General features: G+C 45.8%; 1 long non-coding RNA gene across 3 annotated transcripts in view; it reads right to left on the reverse strand.

Moving 5' to 3' along the window:
• Positions 1–24,151, reverse strand: part of LOC102730563 (uncharacterized) — a 63,747-nt gene extending 39,596 nt beyond the window's left edge. For 2 of the 3 annotated variants that reach the window (XR_434350.2, XR_014148720.1), the window contains exons 1-3: positions 6,059–7,070; positions 5,755–5,844; positions 4,120–5,026 (exon numbers count right to left, since the gene is read on the reverse strand). This is a non-coding gene — a long non-coding RNA (uncharacterized LOC102730563). Of the gene's footprint in view, positions 1–4,119; positions 5,027–5,754; positions 5,845–6,058; positions 7,071–23,979 lie in introns of those variants that run through there. The other variant, XR_014148725.1, reaches the window with a different exon arrangement.
• Positions 24,152–26,848: the final 2,697 nt, after the last annotated feature.

Here is a 26,848-nt window from a genome sequence, read left to right on the forward strand (position 1 = left end):
ATGAAGATAATAATTAAATCTGTGATAAGGTTTAGGATATATGGGTATAGGCATAAAACAACCTCTAGAATTATTTTCACTCCAACCCCAAAGCCCAAAAGAGTTTAATGAAAGTCAATTTCCTATCATCAGGAAGCAGTTCATCTGCAGTGGCCCAAAGTGGGGCCCTATTGGAAAGCTAAATCTGGAAACAGCAAAGTCCATGTATATCTTGGGCCCTAAGCCTATTACTTACCGCAGCATTGTCCTGCTTTGGGGCCAGGCCAGTGGTGTGTTGGTAAGCGCTCAACAAGTGGCTCTACAGGGGAAGCCCACATGTGTCGTGTTTTCCAATATTGGAAATATTGATAACCTCAAGAACATATATAATAGAAGGTCATAAAATAAATAGGAAGTGGTGAATTTTGATTATTTATTACCATCGTTTTTAATATAATTCATTTGTATGTTTACATGATTTAATATTTACTAATGGTTGTGCTTTGCAACCAGTTCACAAAATTTCTGATAATTTATTTGTTGTTTTTTTTTTTTTAAGACTTTATTTGAGAGAGAGCACGAGCACGTGTTCTTGTGGCCGGAAGGGGCAGAGGGATAGGGAAACAGAGACTCTCAAGCAGACTCCCTACTGACTGTGGAGCCCAGTGTAGGGCTCCATCCCAGGACCCTGGGATCATAACCTGAGCCAAAGTCAGATGCTTAACCGACTGAGCCACCCAGGCGCCCCACGAAATTCCTGATAATTTAGCAATCAGCTCTTATAAGGTAGAACAAATCAGAACAAGCTGGAACAAGTCAGGTCTTCCAGCAGACCCCTGGCCCTACAGATCTGAGTTTAAATCCTGGTCTATTGTTCTGCCAGCTATGTGATGTTGGCTGAAGGTTTTCAATTTCTTTGAGCTTTTGTTTCTTCAGCTCTGGAAGGTGACACAGTAACAATAACATCATGGGTTCACTGCTGATGCTTAAATGAGATAATGCTTAGCAGAGTGGCTATACACACTAAATGCTCTGCACTTCACTATTAGTGCTTCCCAAAGCCAGATTCACTCACTCAATAAACATTTCGCAGGAATGTATTTTAGAGGTGCTTTCTATTGTATGTGGTCTCCAGTATTAGGTCCTACACCTAAGGCTGGTAGAGAGTACCTCAAACATTATTCTTGCCCTGCCCTCAAAGAGTTCCTAGTCTAGCAGAATGAGATATAAGACCTGAACACCAGTAGGCAGAGTCCAGAGCAAGCTGTGATCAGCTCATGAAAAAGCAAAGAGCTTAGGAAGGGCAGGAAAGGAAGAGAAGGGGTATTCATGGAGGCCACCATGTGCGAGCCATAGATTTCAGAATAGACTTGGACATGCAGACATGTCTGGGAAAGGGTGTCCCAAGAAGAGAGAGTAAAGGGAGCAAAGGTAAAAATAAAGGAACATGGAGGCATAGGCTTGTAAGAGTTGGTGGAACAAAGATTATAAAAGGGTGTCTCGGGGATTGTTGGAAAGGCAGGCAACTCCCAGGTCATGTTAGCCTTGAATGCTGAGGAATTTGGTGTATGTTCACTTGGGTAGTGGTGGGCCTGGGGAAAAGTTTTCCTCTGATAAGTGACACAAATCAGATCTTTCGTTTATCTATCATATTATTTTATATATTTGTTCACTGAATGCATTTTTATGGTAACCGTTCTTTCCTTTAATAAGAATAGTTAGGAGTTAACTAGATAGTGCAATATAGTTTTAAACTAAGTAAATTTCCCCTGTGGAAAAAATTCCTGTGCTCGGGGATAGAAGGTGGCATTATAATTCCCAGTTGAAAACAAAGTCATTATTTAAAGCCTTTGATAAATATTAGGAGGGCTCAAACCAGTGGCAGTATTTCATGAGTTTTGAATTGTCTACAGCATCCCTCTTGCATTATGCTTCGCACACAAAAAAGTCATATGACCTACATCTTTATCTGCTCCAGTCTTAAGCTTCTATATATAAGCTTTGGTTATGAATGTTTTTTCCTACGAAAAGGTCAGACTTTGCACATGTACCATCAATGCAAAGCCCTGCTTATTAAAAAGCAGGCAGGCGAGTGTGTAAAAGTCATTGAAATATTACTGATGTGGGGGAAAAGCCTGGCAGTTCGCTAAAAAAGAAATGGCCTCCAAACATTCTCGGAGAGAAGATGGGGAAGCCTCTCTCTTGTGATTACAGAAGCATTTTCCTTCTGCCTAGCGCGACCTGAGGCTGTCTGCGGCACCCTTGTGCGGAAGCAGGCTGGGACACTCCCGCCCCCAGCTCTCTCGTGCATGCGGGTGCACACACTCGCCTGTATCAGAGAGACACCAAGCTCTGTTAACTCCTCCACCACACCTCAAACCCCCGTGGAACATCTGGAGGTGGAGCTGGGGAAGGTACCTCGGCCAGATAGATGCAAACCCAATTTGGGGTTTCCGGTCGTACGCGGAGTGCGGCAGCCACCCTTGGCCAACTTGCAACACCAGAGAGAACCTGGGGAGAGTTGAACTCTTACTTTTAAGCCAAAAGTTCACAGGTTCAAATGCCCCTTGAATGTCAACTGCTCTGTAGGGCTAACCTTTGAGTCTGAATGCTCTGAAAAGATCAAGCTGCTTTAGGAAAGAGACCCGCCGATTTCATTCAGCTCTTTTCTCCATGAGATCAAGTTCTTTCCCAGCAGGAGATTATTTAACGATTATGTGAACTAGACGTGATACTCCCTTGCTTTAAGAGATAAGAAACCGAAGTTTAAAGAGGTTAAGTGACTTACTCAGGTTCACTCAACAAGTCAGGCTCCTGTGGATTCAACATGTGGTCAAGGAGTCAGTGCTGGGACGGGCACTCTTGTCACGTAAAGCAGTGGATGCCACTGTGCCTTTTCTCTGTTGCTTAATATCTACCTGTTAAGACAAGCCTCACAGGAGACCTTACAAAATAGGGATCGGCAGGTTATAGTGAGTTAAGTATTAAGTCGACGGGTGGAAGAACCTCGTTATGGTTTTAGATCAGATATTATCAGACACTTATTCATTCACTCACTCATTTATTCATTCAGTGAACATTTATTGGGAACATGCCAGGCCCCATTCTACACACTGGGGGTACAGTGTTGTGAACAAAACCAGATGCCGTCCTGATCCCTTGAAACTGAGACTGAGGGGCCTCCTATATATACACTGCAGATTCTTTATACTTTTTTGTTTGTTTGTTTACCCCCTTCATCTGTCCTCCAGCATGTGAGCCCCTCAGAGGCAAGAGCCATGGCTAACCCACTGTGAATCTCACCGCCTGGTACCGAGTGGCACTGCTGTGGTAGCAGGGATGGTCTGTGAGGTTTCCCCACTCGTTCCTGGATCCCACCCCTTCAGACCCCCACAAAGTTCCCTGTTGAAACTTGGATAGGCTTGAGGCTGTGGGGGTTACCAGCATGGTGGTATCAGATAAAGACATGCTTAGATTCAGGTGAAACAGTATGAGCACTTGTAGTTAAAAAATCAAGAAAGGGAAGGGAAGGGAAGGGAAAGAGAAAAGAGAAGAGAAGAGAAAGAAGAGAAGAAAGGAGAAGAGAAAGACAACGGTAAAGACAAAAGAAGGCAAGGCAAAAAGAAAAGAAAAGAAAAGAAATTCAGTCTTGCAGTAGGAGCTGTCCAAGAATAACAGCCTGTTTGGTGGAGTAAAGATTCCCCATCACTGGAGGGGTCCATCAGAGGCAGGGCCACCACTCCAACAAGGAAGCAAAGATAGTCAAGCATGGGATGGGAACACATCACTCCTGACTGGGACCAGCTCTCCATTATTCACCATTTTGAGTATAAATGATGGTACTAAATCCCTGGAATTTCATTTCCCCTCTCCCAAAGAGGTCAAACTTGAAAAATTAACTTGGATCGAACTTCATCTTTACCAGTCTACAGACTATGGTAATAGTGCCAGTCCAAGAAAAATGGCTTTCTTCTGTTTTATTAGCTTACCTCTCTTAAAATTCCACTTTTGATGCACTACTTAGTGGCTCCGAAACCCTTCATAGTTCCCTATCGACTCCAGGCTAAACCCCAATCACTTCATACTGGCATTCAAGATCCTTCACCACCAGGCTCCGATACCTCTCTTTCTTAGCCTTACCTTGAACTTCTCTTCATCCACCACCTAGTTCCTTAGTCTGTTAAATGTAGAGCCTCTGGAACACTCCTCCTCTTTTCCATCTCCACATTTTTCTTTACGTTATTCCAATACCAGTCATATTTGTGGTATCTATTTCCTTATTCCTTAGAGTCTTTCCTTATCTGCTGACACTCCTGTGTCTTCATCATCATGTGCCCAGTGCCCAGTCTGTCTCTCAGGCCAAGTTTATTGGCTGGAATTAACTTGGATTAGAAAACATTTTTCCATGCAGGGTGGCAGAAGGACACATTGGTTAAACGTACCGATTCTGCAGCCAGCCTCCTCTGGTGTGAGCCCTAGCTTTGCCACTTACTGGCAGGGTGATCCCAAGCTAGTTACTTAAACTCCCAGGGTGCGAGGTTTTTTATCTGTAGAATGGGAAAAATAATAGCCCCTACCTCATGTCAGGAGGGTTAAATGATTGATTTTTATGAAGTACGTACTCTAGTGTCTGACACCCAGCTATTCACTTAGGTAGTGCCTATTCATTCTTTAAGGTGCCCTTTTATTTCTTCCTCCTTCATGAATATTAATTCTATTTTCCATGTATAAAGCAGTTCAGAGTTTACAAAGACCTTTCATATGTGTTTTCACATTTAATCATCACAGTAATATGTGAGGTAGGTGTTGCCATCCCCGGAGAGTTTGGGTGACACAGGTAAAAGCAGGGGGCGGGGGTGGGGGCTGGTGACAGGAACTCGGAGATTCTGGTTCTCTGTTCTGAGGGTGTTCAGACACAACATCTTGCTCCCAGTCTGGATCAGTGAGATTTACGGCTTCACACACTCCCCGGAGGCTTGGCGGTTGCAGCTTACCTCTGCTGCAGATTGTTCTGTGAACTTTGCTCCATCCTGTATGCAAACCTTCACTGCAGGACACCAAATAATTGTAACAGCAGAACAAAACACCCAAGTTAGAAGGGATCTTGGACATCATTAAGTCCGATCCCTCCCCCCACCCAAACCATTTTACAAACGGGAACACTGAGTTCCAGGAAAGAAAATTATTTTTCTAAAGACCCACTAGTTTACATGCTCCTCAAGATAGGGTCATGTGCGGGCACTGGAGAAATAAAGACAAGACTCTGGCTCTCAGGGAAAACATAGTCTAGTAAACTAGGTCCTACACATTTTATTATCTCAAATGTCTAACCCAGTGCCTAACACACACAGTAGATGTACCATAAATGCCCCCTGAATAAATGAACAAATGAATAAATGAATGTCACTACTCAGTCACTGGCTGAGCTGCCCCTAAACCCTGGGCTCCAGATTACCAACATGGGCTCCCCACTGCTCCCACCTTCCACCTCCCTCATCCAGACTCGCTTTATAGTGAGGTTTGAGAAACAGCTAATAGACATGTTGCCCATCATGTTTACTCAGGATGCAAAAGTGGATTCCTAGTCATCTTGTAGAAGAGTTTGCTTTCTGTCTCTGCTGCAGGGACAGACACTGAGCAAGGAGGTAGCAGACGACCAGCTCCAACAGACCCAAGACGTGCCCTGTGGGATGCCAGTGCTGTCTAAAATATTCCCGTAACTTTGCTGTACAAACAGAAACCGATATGTGATGCATATCGGCTTGTGACGGATACCTTAACATGCTTCACATTTTTCCTGATTCCACTGTTTCATAGAATGTCCCCGCTGGCAGGTGCCTTGGAGATAATCGGGCTTAATCATTTCTTTATGGGAGAGATAAAAAGTCAAGAGTCAGAGGGGGACATTGAGTAGCTCATATTCACACATCGTATCAGCAGCCCAGACTAAACTTGCATGCAGGTTCCCTGGCTTCCAGTGAAGACATTCTTCCCATGCCCCATATTGCTGGATCTGGCATTAAGCCAGCAGGCTACACTAGCGCAAACTTCTCAAGAGCACAGGTTCCGTGTGACTCACCTTTCTACCTTGCACTGTTGGCGTAGTGTGTGGCACTTCACAGAAACTCCTTCCCTGCTCAGCACTGTGGAGTCCTCAAAGAGCTTTCATGCTCATCATTGGTCCCATTTCATAGATCAGGGAGCCTCAGGCAGCCCGAAGGGACCAAGGGCTCATGGCTTCAGAAAAACGGTAGCAGAACTTGAACCTCAATCTTCTGACAATCAGTCCATGCTCCATCTCAACACTGCATAACAGTCCAATAACTATTTGATGACCAAGTGCATGAATAATGGTAGAATGGGTGAATGAATGAAAGACTGACAAACATAGAAATCAATCACTCACTCTTGAGAAACAGTTTTTAGGAAAATAATTAACTTCAGACCCTTATTCTGCCTGGGCCCATGGTGACCTCTTTCAGCTTTGTCGCCAGTGCTTTCCTTCTACTGGACACCTCACATATGTGCTTAAGGGAAGGGGGAAAACTAAGAACTCCCAAACTCTGTGTTCTTTCAGAGGCCCATGTCTCTGATATTATATCCAGTTTGGATGATTAAAAGAAAGCATGAAGAAAGACCTTTAAACCACCCAAATATCACCATCCAGAGATTATACCCGTAGTTAATATTTTACTGAACATCCATCCCTTTTTAGTCTTTTTTTTTTGTCAAAGCATATATATAATTTGTTTAGTGGATTCATATGGAATAAACTGCTTAGTGATCTATTTTTGGCATTTCATAATAAATCACAAATATCTAGTTGGGCCATGAGTGGATCAAGAGAAAGAATGAGCATAATATTTTGACAACATTTGATCTGCTGAGTAACGCATAGATATTGAGATCCCCAAACACTGTTTTCTAATGACTGTTTCAAGAGCCCAGTGAAACCATTTTACCAGGCTCTGTCTGAGATTTTCTGTTTCTAAGATGGCCATGGCTATAACACTGTTAAAACATGAGTAATTCAAATAGCTTGGAATAACAGCTTTCAATTTGCTAACCTCTTTTGCACACACACACGCACACACACATACACACACTCACATACACTGGCATATCCTATTGTAAGACAATCAGTGTGTTCAGTAGGCTAAGAAGGAGACATCACGCATCTCATATGTTCCTTATGACAGCCCTAGAAGAGAAGCAAGGTTCGTGTCATTATTTTAAAGATGAAGAAATTGAGGATCAGGGGGATTACATGTACATGCCTGGGATTCTGTGTTGTTTTTAAAATAATACTGAAGAAAAAAATAAGCAAACAAAACTCAGCCAATGTTGAAAGAGGAGTTCCTTGGGCTGAAGATTAGTAGAAGATTTTATTCATTCTTAGCGCAATGGAGACTTGAACCCATCTTTGATCTTCCATTCCAGACTACTCTTTCTCTCATGCTACACTGCCTTTCTGACTTAAAACACGTTTGAAGTTTTGGTGATTTTAGTTCATTTCATGGGATAGATATACATACATTGCCGCAACTCCATCAGCACGAGTGCTGACGGTGCATTCTGTGGCCTCTCCAGATGGGCTGACTGCCTGTCAGGTCTGTAAATGAGGTTTAATTTGATTAACGTGGGCCACTGGTCAGGACAACCTCCCCCACTCAGTGAGGCGCGGGCCACCAGGCACGGCTGGCTGGACAGTCAGAGAGAGGTTGTGATTCATTTCTGCCCTAGGCACCCACCTGGCCGCCCTGGTGCAAGGGCTATGGGACCAGGGGAAAGTGACAGGCTGCAGGCACCCTGCCTGTGAGCTGGGCCTCGGGAGTAATAGCGAGAAGAGGGGTGAGAGTAGCAGCTGCTGAGGTTGATATTTATATAATGACTCTCTGTGTTCAAGGCAGGAAGTGAAACCGAGGTTGTGCTGAGGCACTTTCCTTCCCCCACACCGCTGCCCACGGGTAGCTCCAAAGGGGTGACATGGGGAGAACCTGAGTGGGGTATGCCCAAGTGTGTGTGTGTGGAGAGACGCCAGGTCCTGGGCTGGTCACTGAGATGTCACTGCCGAGGCTCTGCCTGCTGACCCCAGGGGCTCCTCTCTCTCAGTGTTCTCAGCCTTCATCCGCTCCCTCCCTCCTCCTAGTTCCCCTTCATGATGGCGAGAGCCCTAATGTTCCCCTGAAGCTTAGCAGGAATGCTGCGAAGGTACATGAGATAGGATCTGTACAATGCAGGGCCAGCCATGCATCTCTGAGGAATGAGCATTAAGCTCTTTGTTGCTTTTCTGTGACTATTTCCAACACCATCACCTGTGGTTTCTGCGGACAGTTGTTCCCTGACTTTTTTACCTGCCTCGAGTCAACATTTGCCTCACTCCTCTCCTTTCGTTTCAGGCATTAATATCTTTTCAGATGGCCTCAGGCTTCAGAGCCAATATCCCCACCAGGGCCCACCTTCCCTCTTGCTTAAGCCGAGGCTTAGAAATGCTATTCTTACCTGTCTACGATAAAAATGTATTTTAATCTAGATTGCATACCATCTGAAGACGTTTTCCTATTCTGCTTCCCACCCTGGTATTGGGGAACTATTTGCATCATGGAGGGTTCACAGACAAAAAAAAAAAAAAAAAAAAAAAACGACCTTAAAAATGATCTAGCCTTCTGTTTCTCAATGGGTGAAGGATCAGCAAGAGCAGCGGTACCGAGGAGCTTGTTTGGACTGTGGAATCAGAGGCCCCACTCCAGACCCACAGAATCAGAATCTGTATTTTTGCAAGATCTCTGGATGATTCATATGTACATTATACTTTGAGAAATACTGCCTTAGTCCAAGATGCTCACTAGCAGATGGAGGAAATAAGGGCTCAAAGAGGGAGCCAGACCTGCCCAAGGTGGCGCAGCAGGAGACTAACATCAGGATGGAACTCAGTAGCCTCTGTAGTTCAAGCCTCTTCTGCGTGAGGCCCTAATGAAGATACAGCCTCAGGCCAGCACTATGAAACCAGCAGGGCAAGGTCTTCCCCCTTTTCATTTTTACTCTAAATTTCATTAATGGGCATTTTTGCAATTTACTTCACCAATAGAAAATCAATACAAATGGTTTTCCCACACCTCCTTTGACCTCTTGTCTGGTCTAAGTTACCATTCTAGTGGCCAAGTTCCACAGAGCCTAGTGTGCTTAATTAGGGATATTCAACCAGAGTTTATTCAAAGGAGAGCCTCTGGGTGCTGTTAAGGAAAGGGAGATGCATTATCAGATGTTTCAGTGATCCCAGCCCTGTCCCTCAGGGCCCTTGCCAGGAAAAACTATGCATGACAGTGTGTTTTGAATCACAAAATGATCACCCTGGAAGGGACATTAGACATCGTCTCATCCAACCCCTTCAAATCTCTGAGCCGTAGAGAAAAATGACTTTCTCAGGTTTATCCAACAAACTGGTAGCATATTTGGGACAAGAGTTCAAATCTCTTGCCTTTCAAGTCAGGGATCCATGCTGTGTGGCTCCTCCCCACTGCCCACCAACTAAATGGAATGGACAACCTAACTTAACAAATTGGATGGTATTTACCCCAGAATTCTGAAGTGAGTCATGGGTAGAAATGTGGAGCTATTATTCAGACTGCATATCCTCTCATAAATGGTCACTGCCCCAGAGGGAATGTCATATTGCCAGTGGGATTTCCACCCATGTGAAGGGTTGCCTGGGAATTATAAGAGGTTGAATCTGACTGCCGTGTCTGGAATCCAGGATTCTAGGATCATGTAAATGTGGCAAACATAAGCTATTATGGGGAGAAAAGCAGAAGGACTTTAACAAACCAACCTGCTCTTAAGAGATTAGGGCTAGGCACTTGATGTAATAAGGTGTTATATGAAACTGAAGGATCACTATACTCTACCTCTGAAACTAATAATACACCATATGTTAATCAATTGGACTGAAATAAAAATTTTTAAAAAGAGATTAGGTTTAGGATCTAAGTAGGGAACTACTGAAACTCAGTGCTTTCAATTTTCATAGATTCAAGATGTCTGTGGCTGGACTTTCACATCAGAGATCAGCTTGATTCCAGAAATGGTTGTTATGGTACTACCTCATTTTTGACAAGGATCATAGGAAATAATATGGTACTATTGTTGCAACCTCCCTAGATAGAGAATATTAACAAAGGGATCTGCAGAAATCAGAAACCACTCTGAATTGAGTTTTCCTTCATCCACATTTTAATCAAAGACATGGAAGAAGGGACACTAAGTAGTGAAACCCCACTTTCATAAATGTCATCAAACATTTTTAGTCATCACGGCGCCTCCTTTTCAGACCTTACTGGTTTCACCATTAGCATTTTGTCAGATGCTCCAGGTGCCCCTGTGAGGTATGCAGAGAGAGGTCTATTGTCCCTATTTGAGACCAAGAACCCAAGCCTCAGGGAGCAGAGTGTTTATCCAAAGCTTTCATCACTTCAATCCCAGTTGGACTTTAAATCCAATGCTCTTTCCATTACACAATGTTGCTTCTAGGTAAAGAAATACCACACAAAATAATAGCTCCTACTATCTGCACACTCGTTTAGAAGTTACAAAACATTTGGACAACTCTGTGATTTGGGGAGCAACACAACTAATGGTTAAGAGCATCCTGTGTGACCCCGGGGATGCTGTGCATGGTTGTCTCATTGAACTATGGCAATGATTCTCTGAAGCGGGTGTTATTTTTCTATCTGTATATTAGGAAACCAAGCAAGGTTAAGCCAAGCAAGGTTAAGCATGGTCAGAGAGCTAGAAACTGATGGAGCTACAATTAGAATCCTGAGTGGATTTGAGTTCAAATATCTCTATCAACTCAGTGTTACAGTAGAGGAAATGGACTTAGAGATGATAATGACCCCAAATCATAGAGCTAATAAATCATAGAGAAAGAATATAAGCTGGAGTCCCCTGACTTTAAATCTCAGGGCATAAAGAACTCGGGAGAATCCAAAAAAGTCACAACAAAGCTTCAGTTTGGGCAAATATAAAGCAGTGCTCGTGAGTAAATATGCCCCAATCTCTCTAGAGTGATGGACTCTCATGTATCACAATTCAGAAAACACCCTTAGGTCTATTATATTTCACTTCCATAACCAGGTATTGAGCAAAGACCTTGCAACAGTTACAATGCAGGTGACTTGCATGGGTCTTCTCTTTCTCAAGTCTCTTAGCAATTTTTTGAAGTATTGTCTTCCTCTTTTTACAAAGGAAAATCAGTGACTTGTCCAGGGTCACACAGTAATGAGTGGCAGGGCAGAAACTGAGATCAGCTCTGACTGAACTCTAGTAGCTGCAGCTGAGGGGCTCGTGGGAATGTTAGATCTCACCAGAATAAGCATGGGAGTCAGAGGGAAAGGCATCATCCCCTGTCCAGATGAAAGCAGTGTGTGGGCTCAGGACAAATGTAGCGGCTCTATTCATGGACCTTCAAGAAAAAAAATCAGTGGAGTTGGGAGAAGCGGGGGAAAGACAGAGAATTATTCAAATCACCAATATGATAGAGCTTGTTGGTATAAAGATGGACAACAAAATTAGATGTTCTCAAGCAAAAAAAGAGAAAACTGGGGGGATATGACAATGCCTGATAGAATGGAACTAGGTACTTAACCCACAAATCTCAGAAAAACAGAACTTGTCCAACCTGCCCTTACCCCAGAGTTTAAAGGAAATAAAAGGAAATACTACTTTACATAGTGGATAGCAAACTTATGAACCCAGGAGATGGTACCTGGTTGGGGATGCAGATGCACAAATGGGTTTAAGAAGGAATTACTCAGATGCCATAAATACTCATGTATTTCTCACAGGTTTACTAAAGACGTGTGAGGTCTTAGAGGTCACCTGGCCCAAACTACTGCCTCACAGGCGTCCACATGCTCACCACCAATGGCCAAGAGCTCACTCTCCCTCAGGGCAAATCATTCCAGCTATTGACAGCTCTGCATGTCAAAAAGGTCTTTCTTAGCTTTAAATAAAACTTCCTTCTGTTTATTATATCCACATTGGCTCTATCTCTGCCTTTGAGATTTCACACAATAAATCTGAAGAGTCTTCCTTTTTACACCCCTTCCGGTATTTAAATCTGGCTCTTCACTCCAGGAGTTCAAAGCTGAACTGAAGTCAATGTTGTGAACAGAGATCACATTTAGCCAATCATCGTTAAGGGTGATTTTCAAAATACAGAAAGAAGAGTGTACTGTGGCATGTCCAGCTATAAGAAGGCTAAAGGACCAAGTATTGGCTGGCAATCAGGAGACCTAGGTTCTAGTCGGGTTCTGTGATTTTTTATATGAAGTCCATGTCACTGTATCTGCTACTAATTAGCAGATGGAAATTAGAAGGCAGAGACCTCACATTTCTGGACCACAATTTTGTCTCTCTCCCTTCTCTCTCTCTCTCTCTCTCTGCCTCTCTCTCTTTTAACACAATCTTCTCTCCTTCAGGATCATTTTTAATTGCCTTTTGGTTATCTTTATTTTCATGCCCAACAAATTATATTCAGTATGTCAGACACCAAATTCACCCCCTTCTACCCCCACATGCACCCTTTTTCCCCAGCTTTATTGAGATATAACTGACACATAGTATTGTGTAAGTTTAAGGTGTTGATTTGATACGCTTATATATCTCAGTGATTACCACCATAGCATAAGCTAATACCTGTTATCACATCACATAATTATCATTTCTTTTTGTGGTGAGGACATTTAAGATCTACTCTCTTAGCAAATTTCAAGTATATAATACAGTATTAACTATAATCACTATGCCGTACCGTAGATCTTCAAAACTTTCTTGTCTTATAACTAGAAGTTTATACTCTCTGACCAACATCTCCCTTTTTCTCCCATCCCCCAGGGCCAGGTAATTACCACTCCCGTCTCTGTTTCTCTGAATTTGGCACTTTTAGATTCCACGTACAATTGAGATCATACAGCATTTGTCCTTCCATGTCTGACATATTTTCCTTAGCATAATGCCCTCAAGGTCCATCCATGTTGTCACAAATGGCAAGATTTCTTTCTTTCTCCTGGCTGAAAAATATTCCATTGTATATAAATACTACATTGTCTTTATTCATCTGTTGATGGACACTTAGGGTGCTTCCATGTCTCGAGTGTTGTGGATAATGGACCACAGTTCTCTTAACCGTAGGATGAAGAGGTCGGACAAAACACTGTTTATTCACTCTTGTGTCTACAATTCTCTGGCTTGAACTTAATTAACCAGTAGTGGTTCTGACACCCAAATCCACTTCTGAAACTCCCTTCAATATACCGTCACTGGAAAGGAGTTTTACCAGTCCCTCAGATGAACCAACACAATCGGGTAGAAATTTCAGTGACCATGATTATTGGTCACTAGCTCCCCCCCTTCCCTGTGAAAGCATGTTCATCTAAGAATAGAGCAGATTTCATCAGAATTTCGTTCATTTTCAGCTAGGCTGATTGCTAATAGCCAGAGATAAGTTAATGAGTAGAAAGCAAGCAACACACACAACAGTTTGACATTTATTTTCAGATCTTGAACCTGATCTATGGGACAAGGACCATTCAATAGACATTTTTAGGGCCAGTGACCCTGGTCTTGTCCCTATATGAATGGAAATTACATGAGCAAAGAAGTATCTTGTCTATGAAAAAATCCTAAGAGAATGGTGAAACAGAGCAGGGTCCCCGAGCACTGGTGCTCAAGAAGGTCACGCTAGCCAAGGAGCTGTGCTGGGAGGCACTTAGGTTTCCAGAGATTTCCAAGGTCTCCCAGCTTGATAGTGGCACCACTAAAACTGGAACAGCTCCCTTAGCACCCGATGTTGTGAGAGGTCTAACTTTATAATTTATTAAGCAGCTACTACCTGCCAGGCACTGTGCTAAGCTTATGAACACCTGTTATCCCATTTAATCTTTATTATAGTTTATATAATATAAACTCTGAGGGAGCAGGATTTCAGCTTTCTCGGGCATGATTTTATCTCACTCTCAAGAACATCACCTGGCATGTACCAGCAGCTCAAAAAATATCTGTTTAATGAATTTAAATAGGCAAATTAATAAAGTAGATATTAATATCCCCATCTTAAAGATGAAGAAGTTGAGGCTCAGAGAGATATACTGACTTGATGATTAAAAAAAAAAAAAAAAGGTTTGGAAACAGCAGAGCTGGTGATGGAGCCCAGGCTTTCTGATGTCAAGGTTAGTGCTCTTAGCAGAACATAGCTGTCTCTCAGCTTAATCACCTTAAAAACCTAAAATAAAACTGGGGTTAATCTCTCTGAAACATAAAGTAAAATTTGTGGAACAAGCATCAATTTCTTAATGCTGATCTTTTTGCCATTCAAATCCTTCACACAGAACGGATGACTAAATTTTCTGCCCACAAAAGCAACATTAGAGAGATTTAGAAGGTCCCACTAGACTTAAAAAAACAACAACAACAAAAAAAAACCCGCTTGCCCATTTCATGGCATCTGTGAATGTCTCTCTTTTGGAAGACATAGTCCCCCCCAAACTTCCTGTGGCCCTGGGAGAATGCTGGCGTGGACCGTGAGTGGAATAAAGACAGAGGCTGACCTGAAAGAACAGCCGGTCAGGAACTAGCGCCAGTGTGTCCCGTGGGGCCCCCGGGGGCTCTTCACCCTGTGTCATACCGCACCGGTCCCTCTCTTCCACCCCAGTCTTGCAAAGGGACAGGAGACGGCACTGGCCCTCAAGTCAGGAGCCATGGGTTCTAGCCCACGTCCCAGTAGTCACTGACTGTGGGACCGTTGACAAGCCCATTGCCTCTCTTGACTTTGGTCCCCCCACACAAAGAGAGAAGGGCTAGCCAACATGACACCAGGTCCCTTTCCTTTCTGACAGTCTCTCGTCACATTATTCCCTCTTTTCTTCCACCCAGTCACATACAACAGCACTGGTAGCCCAGAGTGGCTTTGGGGACTCCCCACCACAGCCCTGCCGGAGCCTCGCCGTGCAGGTGCATCGGGACAGCTTTCTCCTCCTGCACTGCAGAATGCTCCGATTTACCTATGCAGATGAGGCTATGAATAAACAGGGTCTGCACAAAGTGAAAAGGCCCTCGTTTATTCACGTTCTTTTCAGCCTTTCACCTTCCCTAGGCCAAGAGTGGCTGAGATGAATCTCCCTTTCCAACCCGCCTCCCTCCCTGCGGGACTCAATCCCGCCTTCCACCTACACAGGTGGGACTAGGTTTGGAAAAGAAGGAAGTGCTTTGCATTTGCCAGTAGGGTTTTCCTTTTCAGAGTGTTATTTAGCCTTCCTGCTCACCACACACACACACACACACACACACACACACACACACAAAACTATGGGCTTTTTTGTCATTCTAAAACTTAAACACTGGTCAGTCAGTACCCATGGGTCTTGGAAAAGACTGGTCAGCCTTGCTGCCTAACTGGGCATTGTAGTCTCCTGTTCCTTGACCCAGTCAGGTTTGCCTGCCTTGCACAATCTCCCGACTTGAACTCACACAATGATGCCTTCTCACACACAACTTCTGGAGACTGGCAAGATTCTGGCCCATTCTTGAAGGCGCTGCTTCGGTGATGTGCTCTCCAAAGCATCTTCCCCATCTCTGTGTTTGCTTCTTCCTTACCTTACTTACAGTTACCTGTTGCCTCTTCCTCAGCCCCGTGACACACTTCGTACACATTCTTACACACACATACACACATGTACACATTCGATAAGGTGCTCTGTCCTGATTATTTGCTACCATGCTATCTTTTACCAAGTAGACTGCGAACTTTCAGGGAGCTAGAATTGTGTCTTGCCTGTGCCGATATTCTTCACTGGACTGACTCAAGGTAAATACTAAACTGTGGATGAATTCAATAGCTCTCGACGTCCACTAATGTGTTAGGCACTCTTCTTTCCATGTTTCTACCATGGGGAAGACATACGAGGCCATTTAAGGGTTAATTGGAAGCCTTATGATTCATCTGGTCCCACCCTAAGACGCTTCGTCCAGCTTCTGTTGACTTCTCCTGTTACCAGGCATAAAACAAACACTGTTGTTTCCCTCGTTCCTATTTTCCTGGTCCCCTAGGTTGCACTCCTGTGCCAGGCTCTTTTCTTTCTGATCCACCTTTCTTTGAATGTATTTATTTGTATTTCCCTCCACACAACATCATCAGTTTAATTTCGGTTCTATGGTGGACTCTATTTGAAGCTTAGAAGCTGGAGCCCTTCTGTCTCCCTGTCCCAACAAGCAGTCATTCACTTGTGTCTTGATTAATTCATCCAATAACTAAAAAGCAGCCAAGACCCTGAGGAATACAAACTTGAAAATGATCCCCTTCCCTGACTCCAAGGTGATCCCAGTCTAGGAGGGGAGATAGGACATGCCCAGAGATCATCACAATACCAGGTAGATGGCAGTAACTGAGGAGCCCAGACCACCAGGGGTGATATACTCTCAGGTGTGAGGGGTCACTCCCATGGGAGAGGGGAGAGGACAGGACCAGGAAAGACGTCATGGGGGAGGTGGCGTTGAGGTGATCCTGAAAGAATGAAGTTGGCTTTGCACTCGCAGGGGGAGTTGAGCAGGAGGAAAAAAAAAAACCCACCAGCCGAGCCCGGAGATGGAAAAGTACAGAAACAGGCAGAGCGAATAGCTCACTCAGCTGCAGCGCTACATGCTCAGGCGGAGCACTGAGAAATATGGCTCAACAGGTAGGTTGAGATCCATGTGGGGGTGGAATGGAGCAGGAGAGACTGGTACAGGGCAACCAGTTGAGAAACGTCTGCTGCCTTCTGGGTGAGGAGCAAGAGGGTGGTGGCAGTGAACTTGGAGGGAAGAAATGGGAGCGAGAAATGTTTCAACAGAGATGCGTAAATGCCTCCAGATCTCCTTGACTAATTCTCCTCAATAACTCATACACCCATTTTCATGGCCGGCATCATGCTACCTTCCCCACCCCCTCTCTGGAAGCTTATCTTTTTATCTTCCAGGTGCATGACTTTCTGCCCAATTACTTGTCTTCAACCCATCAGAGCAGGTCAACCGTGCAGCCCAGTAGTCTCGCTGTCACACTTGGCTTATGTAGCTCCTGTGCACGTCTCTGTCGTCTGCGTCCTCTGAGAATAATCGCGCTGAGTCTCCCGTGGCCTCGTATGGATGTTCAGTCAGACAGGGAGTCCCAGACAAGGACTGTAGCACAGGATGGGAGAGGATGTGCAGAGGGGTAAAATGCAGCCCTTAACGGTCTTAGCTTCTCCACGGGGAGGCCGAGTGAGGACGAAGATGCCAGAGCCTGGGCAGGGAAGGGAGGTTGGGTGGAACCAAGAGGGACCCATTTTGGCCCAGGGAACTGACCCAGTGGTATATCCACCCCCCGGCCTGGGAGCTGCTGGCCGAGAAAATCAGAACTGGAAATGCAAAGGCACTGCTTTGCCTCTATGAGCAAAGTGACCTTGAGTCTCTGTCTCTCTCTCTGAGCCTCAGATTTGTTGTCTATAAAATAGGACTTATAACATCCACCTTATCTGCCCCCATCGAGCTATTGGTGAAGCTAGAATAAGGTGAGTATGGAACCACTTTGAATATGTAAAACAAGATTTCACGGGGCTTATTCTCATTCAACTCAGATCCCATTCATTAGGACAAGTACAGATAGAGAGAAAAAAGAGAAATATAGATGCCCAGAGAGCACGGCTGCAGGGTTCCCTGTTTTTCACAATAGATCTAAGACAACTGGCCATATGAAGATCTAGATCAGTCTCCTCCTTGGACAGGTGAAAAAAAAAAAAGCGCAAAGGGAACGATTGAATGGTCTATGGTCTCAAGGTGAGTCAGAGGTCAAACCCAGGTCCTGAGGATCTCAGGCCAGGCCTTCTTCCACCCCATATCCATGATCCTCCAAACTGAAGCCAAAATGGAAACCACTGGCCGTGAGACTGGCTTGCTTAGCCTCTGCAATATTGGTGAATAGTTCCATAACTGGAACTAAGGAAGAACTCCTCATGGACCGGATCAGACCCCATTTCTAGTAAACATTACGTTTAAAATCTTAGATAACCATTTCCTAAAGTCCAGCGCATTCGTGTCCTAAAAAGAAAGACTCAGTTCCAAATGTGGGATTGCCTGTCGCCCTTCTTGCTTTTCCTTGGGCATCAGTGGGCTCCATAGGAGAAAGGATGATTCCCCCTACTAGCAAGCAGCTGACAAGTATCAGGAGTTTTGAGGAGCCAATTCTCCAATAAACATTTTACATGTACCTCATCTTATTTCATCCTCATAACAACCCTAGGTGGTAAATAATCTCAGTATCCTCATTTTCCAGTCAAAAAAAAAAACCCTGGAGACTCAGATAAGTCAAGTGTCTTGAGTTACGAGCTAGTGCCAGGTTCATGCCTACGGCCTCTCTGAACCACAGGGAGACTGTTCATGAGGGAGCTGTGGCTTCTGCTCCACATCCTTTTTCGCATGGCTCCTACTATGTATCAGAACTGCAATGATCCTTTCACCCAGGAAAGTCTATGAAATACACACTGTCTCTCTGCTTTATCCTCCAGCTCATATGTGCTGCCTTTCGGTTCATCCATCATTGCCCGAGCATTTTCTGATGATAGCACTGTGCTGGAACCAAGGGACTGAAACACACCCCTGCCTTCGAGGTTTTGAAAGCTGGCAAAGGTGAGGGTGGGGGGATACACATTGTCAGAGAGCTCTAATCAAAGAAAGACAGTTGTGTCGCCAGAGAAAGACACAGATGTGTATCTGGTGGTATAGAGGTGGGAGGGTAGAGGAGGGCACATGCCCACATAACTAGGGCACCCACGGGTTCAGGGAAGGTCAACAGGGGCACATGGTCTTGCCTGAGGGTAGAATGCAGGATGAGGAGGGGCTGGAGTTCAAGCCAGAAAGTCTGGGACTGGTGTTCAAAGGACTCTAAGGGACTTCCTTCTTCTGAAAGGTTGCCAGTTCCAGATCAACCCAGATGTAGATGGCACCCATTTGTGGGGAACCTCAGTTTCCCCTTCTGTACAATGGAAACCATGAATGTCGCCTATGAGGGACCTGTGTGAGAGTGGGGCAAGGGGAAGTAATAGCAGAGTGCATTGATATCCTCTAGGGTAGGTTGGAAAGGAAATGCAAATCACAGATATTTATAATTGCAGCAAACTGAAACCCAAAAGATATTGCCGCAGGCCGCCAAGCATTCCCGCTGGAAATCCTGAGAACCTGCCACCTTGAGGCTGTGCCCAGATCCCAGCTGGAAGTAGACTTATCTCTTCTTAGCTCCTGCCAGGCTGTTCCTCATACAACAAACATTAAGCTCCCCACATAACTCTACCTACAGAGGAGGAAGCTCCGCACCCTTCTGTCTTCTCTTTTCAAAGAACCAAGCTGAGCCCTAAACTCCCAGGTCATGACAAGCTACTTTTTTGTCCTCAGTGCCTCACCAGGCAGCCCTGTCAAAACTAGACCCCCAGAGCTGGGAACGGCATGACTTGGGAAACATCGTGGGGTCCCACTGGTCTCCTGAGCCGACCCCTGATTCATGGAGCCTCCCCTGCGGCAGGCTTGTGCTAGGCATCTGAGGAGCTCAGGAGAATGGCAGGAGGGCAAGGACTGGCCTCAGAAGGACAGGTGGGGAACAGGGTCCTAACCTCAGCACAATTTCCTCTTCTACCAAAGGGAGGGAAAGACCACATTGATTTCAACTTTTTTCTTCTTTTAAAAATGTCAACGGGTCCCTTTTTTTCACATGTTATCCTTCATGGGACCCCATGTACATAGCTGGAGAGCACCTATGGGTGGCCTCCTCAGGCATTTCAGAGGGATTCTAAAATAGTGCTTCTCAGATTTTAATGTCCATAAGAATCTGAGTGGACCTGGTGAAACACAGATTCTGACTTAGAGATCTGGGATAGGACCCAGCTGACGTTGATGCCGGTGATCCATGGACCGCATTGGAAATAGCCAGTGTCTAGAGCTCTAAGAATTGGTTGAAACCACTATCTTTAGGAGAGAGAGACAATGAGCCTCCCCTTACCCCATCCCTGGAAATATTAAACCAGATTTCCTGGATTAGATTCTCCTTCTCTGGATTGAACTCAGTTTCTGCAATCAACTCCAAACCAAGATCCTAGGATGACCTCCTCCTTACCTCCCTCTTGCTCTGGGTGTCTACCATCTCTACAAGGCAGTCTGGGAACATTCCTGAGAGGTGTGGCCATGAGGAAGAGCTCTAAGCCACATCATTCTAACAGAAAAGTATAAAAGGTTAAGGTAAATCCTCTCTAACCCACCCACCACCTTAACACACAGAGAGATCAAATCAGTGTTCTCACTGGCTCTTGAAAAGGATGGCCTTGTGACAGCCACTTTCTCCCTGCCCTCTCGTGACCCCAGCAGATGAATGACAGAAGTCATTTTCCTCACAGAGTCCCTGTCCCTTAGGCCCAGCCCCCTCGGGACTGAGATGCTCCCACTGAAGTCAAAGGTATTTTTAGCTCTGCTCATGTGGGACCATGCTTGGCCAATCCTCCCTGGACATCAATCTTGGATTCCACAAATGCCAGCTCTTCTAATCCAGGAGGCACAGAGGCGACAGAGAAATCTGAGTGCATTGGAAAATGAAGCACATGGCCTTTTGAGGATTTTGTCCATATGCTGCGTATGATAAAAACAACAACAGTAACACCTAATGCTCAGAAAATACTTCATCATTTATAGAGCATTTCCACTGGCTTGGCCTCATTTGATCTTCCCAAGAGGCTTATGGGAAAGATAAGGCAAAAATGATTCTTATTGGGCAAATGGGTGGCTCAGATGGTTAAGCATCTGCCTTCTGCTCAGGTCATGATCCCAGGGTCCTGGGATCAAGTCTTGCATGGGACTCCCTGCTCCTTGGGGAGCCTGCTTCTCCCTCTGCCTCTCTCTCTTACTCTCTGTCTCTCATGAATAAATAAATAAAATCTTTTTTAAAAAATGATTCTTATTGTATTTAAAAGAAGGGCCAAGTAACTTGGCATGATGACAGAGCCAGTAAGTAGCAAACTTGGGTCTTCAGCCTCCAGGTCCAAATCCAGTGCCCTTTACAGGATCCCCACACAACTCCAACCTTTTGCTTCTCCTTCTAGCTTAGTTTTGTTTTCTGATGAAATATTGCAAGGAGCAAAATCTGCAGACTTTCATGTGAAAAGCCTGGGGTCAGAAGTGCTTTTAAAAAATGGAAGACTGGAAGCAAGGAAGAAAGAGGCACGTTGTATCAGTCACGGTCCTGGGACGAAGCAGAAGACATGCTCAAGAGAGGGTGACCAAAGAGAGATTAGTTAAAGAATAATTTATATAGGTGTGGGCAGGGTTAAGGAAAACCAAGAGATGGTGAGGCATACTGGGGCTAACAACAACTGGGAGCTGCTACCAGTCCACCATCTAAAAGGACAATGGGAGAGGCAGTTCCTAGGATCTGGCAGCCATGCTGGGAAGCTGCAGCAGAGGGCTGCCGACAGGAGCTGTGGCCTTCCATGCAACATGCAGCCACCGCTAACCTACAGCTAGCAGAGAGGGGGATGTGGGAAGATATGTCCTGACTTCTCCCTCTTCCCACCCTCCGATCACCTTATCAGTGAGTACAACCAGAAGCCAGAGGGCATGGGAATCTACTGATCTCCACAAGGTCCACCTCCTGAAGAGGGGTAAGAGAAGGAGGAGGATGGATTTGGAGGGTCAGATAGAGAACACCAGGCACACAGCTACTCTAGCCAAGAAATTGGTTGCAGTGGAGGTGGAGGAAGGGCAGACATAACAGCGTCTGAGGGGCTGGATTTTGAAGAGGAGGCAGTAGCCAGGTCCTCCCAGAGTGGAGTTACCCCAGAACACAGCTGTCACTCCCTGGGGCCACTTTGGCCCTGAGTATCAGGAGAACATGCACACACGTGCGCACACACACACACACACACACACAAAAGCAGACTAATAGCTCCCAAGAGGCCCAACCAACCCCATAGGCAGGGTTGGCTGTCTTCGAACCTGGGTTTAAATCCCAGTTCCTCCATTTTGCTTTGTGTGACCCTAGGCAGTACATTTAATGTCTCTGAGTCTTGGAGCCTCACCTGTGGGGCGAGTGCTGCCTGTCCCAGGACAGATGGGCACCATACACGCTGAGAAGCACACAAGGTCAGGATGTAAGAACGTGGTAAGAACACCACACAAGGAAGTCATGTAAGAATGCGGTGGAGTCTAAATGGTCTGGCCCATCTATGCCTCATTTGCTCTCTGTAAAACCCAGCTCCTCATACCTAGACTTGAGGCAGGGTAAAGCCAAAGAAGTCCCAGAATCACCATGTCAACCTTCTGCTGTCTAAAAAGAAGAAATAAGAAGTGTCATAGTAGGTGGCAGAGATGGGACCGGGAGGTGTCCTCTTATGGCCTCATGGCATGCCCCCACTGTCCTTGTCCCTTGCACATGACAGTCAGTGGGACAAAGGATGAGGAAGTGTCTTGTCAATTGTACCAGTGGTGGTGATCATTTCAGTTAATAGCAATTTTTCCCCCATCAACCTATCCCAGGGAGGAAAAGTCCCATCATTAACCATGTCTTCAAGGGTACTAGAAAGTGTGATTATTGACCAGGATAAGGCACAAGAATACCCAAAAGCACACCATCAGGGGTGTTCATCTGAGTCAAGATAGAAGAGGACAGGATCCAGAGGCCACAGGTAAGTTGTGATGGGGGGCAGGTGGCACAGAAGACCAGAGCTTGATAGCTCCCTACAAAGGAAGGAAAGCTTGGGTGGGGACCCAAGAGGGGACATAAGAGTCCCAACCCCAACTGGCTAGAGGAGAATTTAGGTAGAGGAGGAAAGCCCAACGCTGAGCAGCTGATGGGCTCCCCCAAGTCCTCCCTGAGAGCAGGCAGAATTGGACCCCACTCTACAGGCCCCTCCTTTAGCAGGCAGACCCTGATGGGCAGGCTACAGCAGACACCTCCATCTGTGGATTCCTCAGGGGAGAGTTTGTTTGTTAAAAGGGGATCACATGCCATGTTGCAGCTTTTAATCTCAAAGCCAAGGGGCGCCTGGGTGGCGCAGTCTGTTAAGGGTCTGACTCTTGGTTTCCGCTCAGGTCCTAATCTCAGGGTCGTGAGATCAAGGCCTATGTTGGGCTCCATGCTCGGCACAGAGTCTGCTTAGAGTTTCTCTCTCTCTTGCCCTCTGCTGTTCCCCGCTGCTCTGTCTCTCTCTCTCTCTCTCAAATTAATAAGTAAATCTTAAAATAAAATTTTAAAAATAAATAAAAGCCAAAATCTTAACTCCTAGTGAAGACCTCCAGCTTTCAGAATGTCTGGACCAGCTCACACCCCACAGAGCTGATTCTGTTCTGCTTCCCTCCTATTGCCCATCTCTTCAAATGCCCTCTGTCCCACCATGTCCAATTGTTCTTCCATACACCCATTGAACAAATGTTAACTGAACACCTACTGTGGGTCAGGCACAGTGCTTATCATGAGGAATATCCTGAGGAACCCTGCCACGCAGATCTGGCCATCCAGACTTGGCTGAAACAAATGTGGGAGCAAAGGCTGGCTCAGTCCAGAGTCCAGTGCTGAACAAAGTCATCTGCTGCTCCTGGAAGGACCATCTTCAGCACAAATATCCTAAACAGAACTGTACATAGTATATCCAGAGAGCCCAACCCTCTCTAAGGACGAAGGTAGTATAGGCTTATCTCAGAATATGGGAGGTAGTTGGACTCCCTGGGGACAATTCCCAGCTCCACGGCCCGGTGAACAACCTTGGGCAAGTTCCTTCACCTGTCTGAGACTCCTTTTCCTCCTCTGGGTGACGGCAGTCATCACAATACCTCCCTCATGGAACCATGATGAGAATTAGGGTAATACATCTCGAGCTCTGAGAACAGTTCCCGGGATGGCAGGTACTCAATAGTCACCATTACTGGTGACCTGAGGCCAAGGGGGGGGCCATGACTCACCGAATGTCTCTCACCTAGTTAGGAGCAGATGCAGGGTTGGAACATAGATGCCCCAACACCAGGCCAGTGTTCTTTCCACTGCATCTCCTACCTTCCCACCGGGGAATCCGCAACGTGAATTTAGCTATATCCCATTTGAATGTTTAAACAAACAAGGAAATTTGAGCTTGTATTTCTATACAGAGCCTTTCTTATTTGGGCCACTAGAAAGATTATATTTCTTCCACTCAAGTAACCCCATTGCCAACAGCCAATCACCTGCCTCACCCTCCTTGCTAAAGAAACTGAAGCCTCTGATTCCATGGCCAACACTTAGGGCCAAGTGTTCCCTGCCGGCCACATCTCGCTGAATCACTGTACCCCCTACATCCCAAATCTTCACGGTTACTTCCCCATCCCACTTCTTTGCTTAGATTGAGAACTGTTTTCACAATCCCACCGGGTAGAGGTTACAAATAGGTGCGATATCTGCTAGTCCTTGTGTGAAGATCTGGGGCCCTGCAGTAGATCAGTAGATCTTATTCACAGGGTGGTGGCAAGCCCATGCCCCAACTCAGTGAAATTAACAGTCGTAGGGGATTTGTGTCACACCAAAGCATATTTAACAGGCCACTGATAACCACTTGCCAATTCCACTGAATCACAAAGTGTTAGAGCTTGGTGCAACTTTAGAAATGATTTGCTCTGATCTCCGTTTCTCTTGTAGGCCTTGTCAGAGTCTTAGCATGGAAATTAGAACAAAAAGTAACCAAATGTTGGGGTGCAGAGTTTGGACCTGGTAGCCAAACTACCTAGGCTCAACTCTGGTTCTAGCCATTATCATGAGGCCTTGGCCAACCCACCTCCCATCACTGTGCCTCAGTTTTCTCATCAGTAAAATGGAGTAAAAGTACTTACCTTAAAGGACTGTTATGAGACTTGAATAAGTTAATAACTAACAAAGTGCTTAGAAGAGTGCCTGGTACATAACCGAGCACTATGTGTTTATAATAAATAAACTAAGAAGACAGGACCTTCTGTGAGTCTCAAACAGTTATACACCCACTGTGGGTGCCTTCAGATTGGATTAGATAGTTTCTCGGGGCCCCTTTATTTTTCTATCCTGGTGACGGCATCCCTTGCTGGGATGGGTGGGTCTGGAAATCCCATCCTGCGCCGCTCTCTGAGATGACAAAACAGCTCTTTGGAAGCACCAAGAAGAACATGGTCGCAGAGGTATAACTCACCTTGCTGAGGCAAAGACCTCTGTGACTTTGAGTTTTGCCTTGGCCTTAGCCAAAGTCATTGCAGGAAGCTGCTAGGGAGCTTGGAATGGAGAGTGTGCCCACCGGCGGTCTCGGGGGGCTTCTGACGGATATCACTGCGCTGGCATTGCTGGGCACTCTTCACTGCCTGCCCTCTGCCCTGTCTCTCTCTGATCCACCGCCTGTTTGATCTCTTGAAGGTGGCTGGGAACTCAGGATCCTCCCTTTGCTTCCACCCAGGCATTCTCCTTTGGAGTCTGATTACGTTAAAAGAACACTATGATTCATTTGGTGCCGCTGCTCTGGGGGGTTGGAAGCAGGGACAAGAGAGTGATGCGGAAAGGGTACAAGTTGGACGTGCACAAAGGGCCCAGATTTGGAGGATGCTCTGCTCACTGCGGATGAGGAAAGAGTGCCAGCCCCTGCACTGGTGCCTGTCATGGACCCGAGGGACAGGAAAGCTCCCCCGATGCCTGCAGAACCTCAGAGGAACATAGTCTGTCTTCAGGCACCTTATTCTCCATTGGCTATGCCATTGATGGTGATAGCAGGGAGACAGTGGGCAGATGTTCAGGCTCAGGTTGCTCCTCTCCTTCCCCCCGACACCCCTAACTCCCATCCTTCAGCCCAGTCTCTCAGCCTGACCACGGGCCGGCAGCCCACCTGCACTCCCTGCTAAGTTGGAGCCAGCTTCTCATTGTACCATTGTCCTGCTCAAATTCCCGGTCTCCCCGTGGCCTCCAGGACAAGGTCCAGCTGCTCAAGCCTCAATCATCTTACCCCCGCAGCTGCCCTGCCCAAACAAAATTATGCCGTGCTTTGTCACTCCAAGCTGTCATTCTATATCCTACAGTAGGAATACCTCACCTCCAAACTTGAGTAGAAACCATGAGCTTGGATCATCTACTCACTGGGTGGCCTTCGGAAAGTTACTTAACCTCTCTGAGCCTCGTGTTCTTTGTCTACAAAATGATGCTATCCAAGAGAGAAGGGCTTTTGCGTAAAGGTACTATACAAGGGTTTAGTCCAGTACCTTGAACATACTAAGAGCTCAGTAAAAGTTGGTTATAATAATAGCCATAATAATAAAGATGATGGGCATGATTGTTCTATCTCAAGTCATCACAGACTTCTGTGAGCTCCCAACTGAGCGCCACTTCTCCTTTGTTTGAAGTCTTTCTGAATTTGTGACCGTGCTCACATTCTGCATGGTATTATCGTGGTTTTCCCACTTATCCTGTCTCTCCTTTTGGAAGCAGGAGCTATGACTGACCTCTGGATCCTTTGTCTTGTCTAAAAATGGATCCTGGTGTTTAGTAGGTGCTCAGTAAAAGTTTCTTTCATTTGGATGTTCCCCTGGGCCCTGGAGGGAGGGCCAGAGAAAGTCGATGGTGCTCCTGAGCTGCTCAGGAGTAATGGGTCCCTCTTTAGAAGCGAGACAGAGTTGCTCACTGTGGCACTGGGCCTGTGAGGACACGTGGCACAGCCTGGGCAGCCACAGGGACCAGCTCGTGAACTGTGCCCTCATGCCCCACACCCTACTTCTCAAAGCCTGGACCGGTGCTGTGGTCAGTCACCAGAAAGAACAGGGGAAGTGTGTGCAAGAGGGCAAGTGCTTTTGTCAC

The sequence above is a fragment of the Leptonychotes weddellii genome, chromosome 1 (genome assembly GCF_054177405.1).
Source record: "Leptonychotes weddellii isolate Sample4059 chromosome 1, ASM5417740v2, whole genome shotgun sequence".
Lineage (NCBI taxonomy): Eukaryota > Metazoa > Chordata > Mammalia > Carnivora > Phocidae > Leptonychotes > Leptonychotes weddellii.